This window comes from Chlamydotis macqueenii, chromosome Z (genome assembly GCF_036417535.1).
Source record: "Chlamydotis macqueenii isolate bChlMac1 chromosome Z, bChlMac1.mat, whole genome shotgun sequence".
In the NCBI taxonomy this organism is placed as follows: Eukaryota; Metazoa; Chordata; class Aves; order Otidiformes; family Otididae; genus Chlamydotis; species Chlamydotis macqueenii.
Window position 1 is genome coordinate 57871074 of NC_141593.1, and position 9633 is coordinate 57880706.

The following is a 9633-nucleotide window of genomic DNA, read 5'->3' on the forward strand; positions in this document are numbered from 1 at the left end:
TTTTACACTTTCTAAACTTGTGTTTCTCTCTTGGCCTCAGAGAAATTACCCACTTTAATTGTCTATAAGTGATATTAGAATCAGATCTACTCTGTTTCTTCACATAGAAATAACCTTTTAGATCATCAGTTAATTCATAAGGTGAGTGTTCAGTTTTCATTTCCCATGAGTAACAAAGGGAGACTGTTATGCAATGATTGAGATTCCTGTGAAAATCCATCTTCAGGTGATTTGAAAATCTTGAGCTAAAGGGCTAGAAATTGTGCCTGCACTATTTTTTAATCGTCCTACTGTAAATAGTAATAGATTTACTTGGAAATAATTTACATATTTGTCTCAATTCCTATGAAGGCACTATCTACTTCCCTAGTACTTTTATGAGGATTACCTAACAAGCTATCAGAAGTAAAACCCACATAAAATAAAATTGACATTTACCTGACCTCATGATGAAAACTATAATAACATCTCTTCATCCTAAATCTTTCATTTTACCTCTTTCTCATATGCTGGTAAAATTAAGATAGGCTTTGTACAATTCTCTGAGGTAACCAAGTCCCAGATCACTTAGGAATGAGACCCTCGGGTTAATTCTAGATATATTACACCAGCAGCAGAAAATTTGGCCCTAGAGTTTTATAGGTTAAAAACAACCTCCAACTAGAATCTAACAAGCTGCTAGTGCAGCACACACACTGACTGATTACAATTAACATGAAACTGCACTGGAAAACTGGATATCCCTACTCCGAAACAGCTTCAATTTCCAGATGGTCTTATTAAGACGTAGCCTCGAGTATTGCAAATTACATGACTACAATCTTTGGACCTAGTCCCCAGCTGGCACTAAGTCTCATAGCTGGGATATGGCTCTTTATGTTCAAATAGTGTTTAAATGAGGCCAAATCTTACAAATTTTTTTCGTCCTTAAAGGAATATTAACCTTTGATGGTGTTTCTTCTTGCTGCTGACTCATATGGGAAAAAGTATGGTGGCAGAATCTCCCAGACAATTCTTCCTATAACTCATGTGTGTCCACAGAAGCATAGAGAGACAACATAGTTCAAGCACTACATACTTAAATTCACTACCTGTAATACCATGTTCAATTCTTACATGGTGCTAGAAAATGTAGCACAAGATTCACCACTGAAAGGACTCTGCATTTCATATCTCTCACAATATAAAGTTTCACCTGTGTGTCTTCTGGATGTTTTCTACTGCTACTGCCTCAGAGTCCAGAAATTACATAGAAATGTTGTTTAAAGGAATTTCGGGGGAGGAGTGGGTGGAAAGAGTGTAATAACCACACTGCTGGAGAACGTTTCATCATCCAAACACATAAAACAAGTATAGGGAATCTGAAAGTGAGAACCTGTAAAGAACTCAGACGAGATCTACAGGAAGATCAGGTCAGCAACAGCTGCTGCAAGTGGCTCTGGCAGTCCTCTTTAGCAACAGACAGAATTAAGATGTACCTTTATAGACTCACCAGGGCTCATTAGACCTTCCAAAGTCAACTCAGACACAAAGGAAACTGAAAATTTCTCATGGGTAAGTACAGTCTTACTAAAGACTCCCTCAGTTCAAACTTGCTGATCACTGCCATTTTATCTACAGCTTCAAGTAGTTTTCCTTTATAATCTGTTTGACTTGATCTGTAAGAAAAATTAGTAGTCTAACAGGCATCTCATTTCTTTGTGGTCACTGCGGTGTTCAACTGCTCTTGCAATAACCTGCACCACCGTTCAGTTTTCTAGGATATGCATGAAGCTTTTTGGGACCTGGTGGTGAGAAGTGTTGTGGAAAAGCATCTTACACCGACAAGCTTTAACATAGTAAGATTCCTGGCATGTTGTGGTGCTGTGGGGAAAGTGCCTAAACCCTAAGGGTTTATGCAAGCGATTTCTAAGAGGTACTCACAGCAAACAGAAGATAACTTGAAACCACCCAGGTCATGTGCACACACTGAATTCTCTGGTTTCTTATCATATGCGAAGCAATGGCCTCACATATAATCAGTACTTGTGTTTTTAAAAGCCCAACTTCAGCATTCTTGAATATTTATTTCCTTTTTTAAAATAGAACAGTATGGCTTAGAGTCATACCAGAGAATCCATAGCCAAATCTACCCTAAACCCCAGCAGCCTGGCAGTTTGCTTCACCCCGTCTGTACTTCCCTGAAGGACTGCATTTTCTGTATTACCATTTTTATTGACAGTTCCAGTTTTAACGAGCAAGATGACTCATCCAGCGCTTAAGTTATTACAGTATCAAATTTTAGGAGAGAGAAGCAAGAATTTTTTCTTACTTGTGCATTCCAAAGACAATTTTCTCTCATAGGTAGATGGCAATTTTTTTCACTTTTTATGGCAGTTATGCAAACCCGTAAAGGAGAGGTATGGAAGCCCCAGAAAGATTCCAGGCAGTTTGAAAGCTCCAGCTTGGTAACATATGTAGTTAATTGTTATCTTTGTTACTACAAGCAAACTACTTGGTACTGCCTGTAATATAGAAAATTAAAGGCTATATTTAAAAAGAGGATACGCAAAAGCCACCCACTACTGCAATAAAGGAAATGCGATTAATCACTACGTGTGCTGCCAAAGAAAGATTTGCTTACAGTAATTATAGAAAAATATAACCTTCCATGAGCAGAAAGGAGACTAAAAAAATGAGAATAAAAATAAGTAGCAGAGCACAGCAAACACAGGAATACAACTACTAAGCCTTTAATAAGTTATCAAAGTGCCCTCCCTGGCTGCTTACTCCAATCCTTCCTAATCAACTGGAGGGTTTTTTTATTTATTTCCTTCCGTCTGGAACAATAGTTGCTATCAAGGACAGCAGATCCAGCAGAAAACCTTCTATAAATAATAAATATCCTTCCACCCTGACTATAGTCTTCTCAAAAAAAAATAAACAGAATCGTTGACTGATGAACACGTATTTAGCCAGACTCCTTTTTTCTCCCTTTCCAGGTATCTGTCCCTGGCTTTGATTTGCTTGCTTTTGCCTTTAATGCTTTTTTGTGCACTCATAACAAAACAGGCCTGTCTGTTGTTCTTCTGGTTGAGTGTACCGTGTGTACATATTACTAAGTGGTAAGAAGACTGTTCAATTTTTAATGTCTTTAAACGCTTTTGATATTCAGTTTTCTAGTTGGTGACATATTCTGCCAATTCCTAGTGTGAAAACAAATAATAGTGCACCCTCTTTCTTCTGTTTTCCGTATTTCTGTGTCAAATAGAGAGTCAAGGTGATTGAAGCACTTACTCCGCATTAAAATAGAAGTCCAGGTTAACATCTACAGAAAGGAGGAGAGGATATAAGGAGTTCCTCCACTCCCCTACAAGGTAAAGTTCCACAGATATGGGAGACAGAAACACCTCAAGACAAATACTCCTAGTTAACTACAGTTAAAGTGAGAGTGGTCACTTTGAAGATGCAGACACATCGTCAAATTTCAGTCTACTTTTGGTTGTATGATGAGCACAGTGCCCTGTCAGTGGTTGCTGTATCCACAGAGTCCCACCCCTTCACAGAACAAAAAGTGAAGCTAAAGCAGACAAACAAGAAAGATCAAGACCCTAATCTCAAAATAAAGAAATGTTTGCATTTGAATTATGACATGAAAACATATAAACACAGATGTTCTTTTAAAATTAGTTTTTAAAAGTTTCCCCCCAGACAATTAATTCAAGTGATATATTGAACATACCTCTTGAGTGAGGAATCTAACATAACACTGCTGCCTCCAATGTTTGAAAGATGGTCCTAGAGTTACAGAGGGCTGTGGGCCTCAGAGGAATCTATCTGATCATAGGGGAGCTTGGCAGGCCTCATGTCTGAATGTAATATCAGATATCTCCTCATGAAATGGAAATTCTTGGAGGCAAATAAAGAATTCAGCATGACAGATATTCAGTATGATGAGATTCAGGGTCATGGTTAAAGCCTCTCATCGGCAAAGCAAGGTCACTCTGGGGCTGTCGTGACCCTCTGTGCAGCTGCAGAAGCTGAGCCACAGGACAGACTAGCCGAATTTCAGCAGTGAGGTTTTTTTTCCTGAGCTAACTTATCAGGCTGCATATGGAGATTCACCCCAAAGAGTTCATTTTGTCTTTCTACAGAACTATTAATATTTTCCCATTGATAACTTTATTTTCTGGCATTTCAGCCTGCTTCTCTGAAATGACAACAGCACAATGCAGACTAGCATACCAGTTTCTATATTCAAATACTAAGCAGTCTGAGCCTGTTATGGATGGCAAAACACACTAGTTGTGAATTAAAACCTGCACTTTATGCAGAAAGTTTCCACAGAGTAGCAGTCCAAGCTCCGTTTCCTGAACACTACTCACGCAGTATGACCAAAAAGAATTTTAGAAAGGAACAGCTTCATTTTCTTACAAGCTTTGAGGTAGCTCTCCTTATCTCAAAAAACTTAACACAGTTCAGAGGTTACTCAAAAACAAAAAAAAAAAAAAAAAGCCTGGAAGGATATTGCTTTTGAAATGTAGACCCAGCACAGGTAAATGATGATTAGACAAGAGGCCACACACCCGGATCACTGCTTTGCCCTAAAGGTAAAATCAGCAATGTTCATATAAAGGGAAAGAAAAATTATTAAAAAAAAAAATCTCATCAGGAGATAAGAGCTGTCAGTAGAAACTTGATAGCATAAAAAAAAAAAAAAAAAAAAGAGTATGCAAGCTATGAAGAATGGCAAAGACCTGAACTACCTGTAGGAATCTGTCATTATGCTTCTGGAACATTATGGTAGTTTAAAAAAAACTCTATTAATAATATTTAGTGGCTCTAAATCTTTACAGAAGTTCATCTAGCCTGATCCCTTATATCTACCACTTTTAATACAGCTTCCAAGTAACCTTCTGTTGGATTACTTATGTTTCCAATCTGTGAAAATTTTGGTAACTGAAGAACTCATGCTCCTGTGGAAAGTGGAAACCACACTGAAAAAAAAACTTTTTTGAAAGTATTCTAAGTATATTTATATGTATATACACATAAAAGAGGAAATCCTTATAGGATAATAGTTTGCCTATATCTACTTGGATATATTTTGTGTTATAGGAGAAGCCTCAACTTACACATATAAAAAGGTGAATATAGAACAATTACTTTATTTGCTTAAGGACATAGTCTTTGCCAGAAGTAAGACAAAAATTTTCTGTGTCCAAAGCACAGAAAATGTGCTTGTGTTTTATGCACAAGATTAATCTTTTTTTTTCTGTTCTCATTCTAAGTTATTTACAATTTCTAACCTTTTGTTCCTACTCATTTAGACAAACTTTGCATGATGAAGTTGAAAGAAACAACACATGCCCACAGTGGACTGATTATCCTTTCCAATAGACGCTTTAGAATTCTGGCTGTCACCATTAAGAAGGAAACTGTAAGGTAGATTGGAATTACTATTTTATTTGTCCAAAATTAACAACCAACCAACAACAAGAACAACAAAAAATCCCAGGAAAGTAAATCCTGCTATAAAGCAAAAAGCAAACAATAGGAGGATTTTAGCAGTAAAGAGATTATACATCTTCAGAAAGTCTGTCATATTACATTATTTCCCTGCAAACTTCATAATGATGACTTATCTGAATTTGTTACAATCTTATATCTTAAATTTCCAGTCATTTGGTTGTGTATTTTAAAACTGCTTCCCTGAAAGTCTTCACAAGAACATTAAGTCAATAAATATTAACACTTCATACTAAATAGAGGTGATTTATTTTTCAACTTGGTCTAAAAAGATAATTGCATGGAAATCTGATAGGCAAAGAATAGCATGTCAAGGTAACTGGATGAGTGAGTAGCAATGTTAGCTACAGTTCAAAGGGTAAAGAAAAAAGCCAAAAGCACAAATTTTATAGCTGGTCTTTGATAAAAAGTTGGTTTGTATTATGATTTATATTTGTTGATATGGTGCTGGAGGTCTAGTTAACAATTTCTCATAAAGCACAAACTATTTTGGAAACCTAAGTATAGAAAAAGTGCTTTTATTTGCTTTTGTAGCTGCCTATAGTTTGTCCTAAGATTTTATAGCTGTGTGTCTAGTCTATACCCTGTACCTCCCGTACTCTCATGTAGTTATTTGAAAGGATTTGTAGCCTAATTCATACTATTAATTACTGCTACATCTGAATGCCCTACAGAAATTATAGAAAGACATGCATAGGCTAAAAACAGATACAGTTTGCATCTTTGCTCATTCTTCTTGCACAATTGTTTGTAGAAAACTGCCTACAGCTTGCATTTTTTTCTCTTCTCTTTGCCTTTGCACCTATCATCACTCAACTACTGTTCCTAGAAGTAGTAATTAGTGTAGAAAGACTGTTATGCAGAGGTAACGTTCACATTTCTCCCTGAACATCTTTCATATCTATAGAGAGATGAGAGATGAGAGATGAGAATGTCTCTCCTTAAAAGAACATTTGTGCCAATCTTTCCCCTGTTGTCAGAGGGGGAGCTGTGCCTCCCCAATGAATTGTGACAGTTAAGAGCTAAAATCCCTGAGACAGCCTGCTTTCAAACTTAATGAGACCCCTGAAAATCAAGATGAGGAACTTGAACGTGTTCATCACTAGGACATCAAGGTAATAGATTGTATATGCAGATTTAATTCTTAGTGTGAACCTGAAATTACTGAAAGTTGTTGCACTAGATGTCATTAACTCACCAAGACTATTTGTATCTGAGATTGTACAAACACTGTGTCCACTTTTCAGATAATCCAAAGTGCAAAAGCATAAATGAGATGTTACAGGCTTCAAAGACCAAAAATATCATTTTCAGCCTTCGAAAACTTTGAAACACAAAATAATCCATCTCTTATACTTCTGTATAAGAATCTGAGAATGAAATTGTTAGTATTGTGTACCATGATTACAGTTCTTCCAAGGCTGGCAAGATTTTACTTGCACTTTTTACGTACTTTTTACCATATAGGCTTTGACTCCAAGACTAGCCAATATACATTTCACTTAAAAAAAAAAAAGAAAAAAGAAAAAAGAACTAATAAGGCAGGAACTTGTAAAAAAGTTTCAACCTAGCAGTGGAAACATGGTAAAAATTTATATAAAACCAAGAGTACTTTTACAGTGTTGTTTCTTTTGAAAAACTGTTCCCAGGTTTTCATACAGTATCAACGCAACACTGGGATACACTTGAAGTCTATACATAAAAAGTAAAATATAGTTAGAGATTCAGTGTGAAATAATGGAATTCCTTTCCCACACAGTTCTAAATAAAGAAATTAGCCAAGTACGACAAATGAATCATCACACACACAAATTTGGCACTTATATTAGGTATTTATTATCAGAACCAGCAGAATGATTTTGAAGTATTAATCACACAGATTACTAAATGCTTTCAATACTGCTATCATTTACTGCAACCTCCAGATGGAAAGTTAAGGGGAAAGACGGTAAAAGTTGTCTCATTAAAGAAGATTGTGGTTTACTTTTTAAGCACTGAAATTGTTCAGTTGTCCTATCCTATATTCTTCCTACGAAAATGTTATAACTGTTTTTCTCTTCACAATATTTTCATTCTGTGGTTGTAATGCAGATTTCAGTCAGCCATTACTCAGAGAAACTCCAACTGAATTCAATAGGACTTGGCTACTTACAAACAAGAACCTTGTATTTTATTCAGGCTGTTCCAAACCACTTTCTCTGTAGGAAAATTCTCTCATTCACCAAATATTCTGCTTCTGTTTTTCTTTTTCCTTCAATAATTTTTTAATGTTCCAGCCAACCCCTTTACCCAATGTGGTCTTTCAGAATCTTCCACAAGCTCTTAACTTTGTAGTTTTTGAGGGCTATTCTTGCACAATCATTCTTTGGAGTCTTAGGACTCCCGTCATGATCACCAGAAAGTTAAGTGTCAGAGAACTGGGTTTAAGACTGTAAACTGCTAACATACAGAGAGAAATAGATAGCTAAGGGAATATGAAACACTTCTACAGGTCTCAGAGGAATACAAAGCAGAAATCCCATGCTAATGCTGACTGAAGCAAGCAACCTAGGACATCCCCATGGGAGTAACATAATAACATACAACCAGATATAGCAATTCACATCTGGAAGTAATACAGCTGCATTGTATAGACCATTTAAGAGCTCCCGCTGCCTTGAAGTGTTCTTAGACACATAGCTGACACATTAGGTGTTTGAGTACAAAACCAGATCAAAAATGTCTGTGTTTGGAACACCTGAAGTCCCAGATCCTCAGTATAGATTTGCATTGCACTGAAACGTTTGAGCTGCTCAACATGAATCTCAAGTCTAAACTCCAGAGGGACTTCACAGCTTACACACTTTGCATAATTCCAAATACCTCTCAAAATTCTTTTTAGTTGGGTGGACCAACCAAATAGGTGTCTTCAGAACAGCTTGCTTGATTCAGGCTTTTGAAAAGTAAATGGGACATCTAGTTACAGCACAAGGGAGGAAGGACTGGAAATACAGATAAATTGTGATGGCTGTCACAGGTGAGCAAGAGACAGACTGTGCAAGAAGGCAGAAGATGAATTAGAAACCAGAGGATGACAGTGTAGCTGAGCAATGATTAGGCTTGCTTGAGGGTCAGGTGTTAGAGATGCAGATGTGGTTCAGGGAAGACAGACAAACAAATAGCCTTTGAAGTCATTTATGAGGTGTCTGGAAAGGGTCTTAATGAAGTGAAAGCAGTAAGGAGGAAAAGGAGAATGTCTTTATCCACCAACATACTACACTCTTAATACAGGAAATAGGAGGAGAAATCCATTCATATATATCTTTATAAACCTAAGGAATCTCTGAAGTTATATCAGAGATTGTTTCTGTCCTTTCTCCAGCAAGATGCAAATCTTTTCAGTAATCTCTACCTATCTGACATGAGTGTGAAATTCCTTATTAAGTGCCAAAAATTTCCATAAATTATGCTTGCATGGCGCAGCAACACAAGTCAGAAAGTCTCTTCCTGAAGACTAAGGCATATGGAAAATGGTGAAAAGAAATATTAAAACCAAAAACACAGAAGAAGGAAGAAAAGGAATGTATGCCACTAACTGTAAAGACTTTCAGTGCTCTGAGAGCAGGTGTTCCCCACAAGAGCTACAAAGGTGAAACTAAGATAGTCTCTTGCACAAGTTGCCTAATCCTAAGGAAAGGTGTCCTAAGCCTGGTTTACTGTGCAGAAGTGTAATGAAAAACATTTTGGTCTTGACCACTAACCTCTCGGTAAACTATAGCAGCATTTTCCCTATTCAAGTCAGCAAAGTTACCAACCAGAATTCATGTCCACACTCTTTTATGAATAATATACTGAAAGACAAATCTACATGTGGAAACTAGCTGAACTGCTGCATGACAGCCTACCTGATATCATTTTGGATTTCTCCTGAATACTTTTAAATATACTCTGCTGAAGTAGCTGCAGTGCAGCATTGAAATATCTACATCAATGTAAAACTGTATGGATTTCTGAGAAGTCAGTTCCTAAAAGAACAGGATGCCTAGATGGTGAAAGTTTGTGACAAAAATCTGCAAGACAGTTCAGTACAACTCTTGCAAAGGCAAAGAATTTACAAAATTATAGGGCACATTTTTAAATAGGACG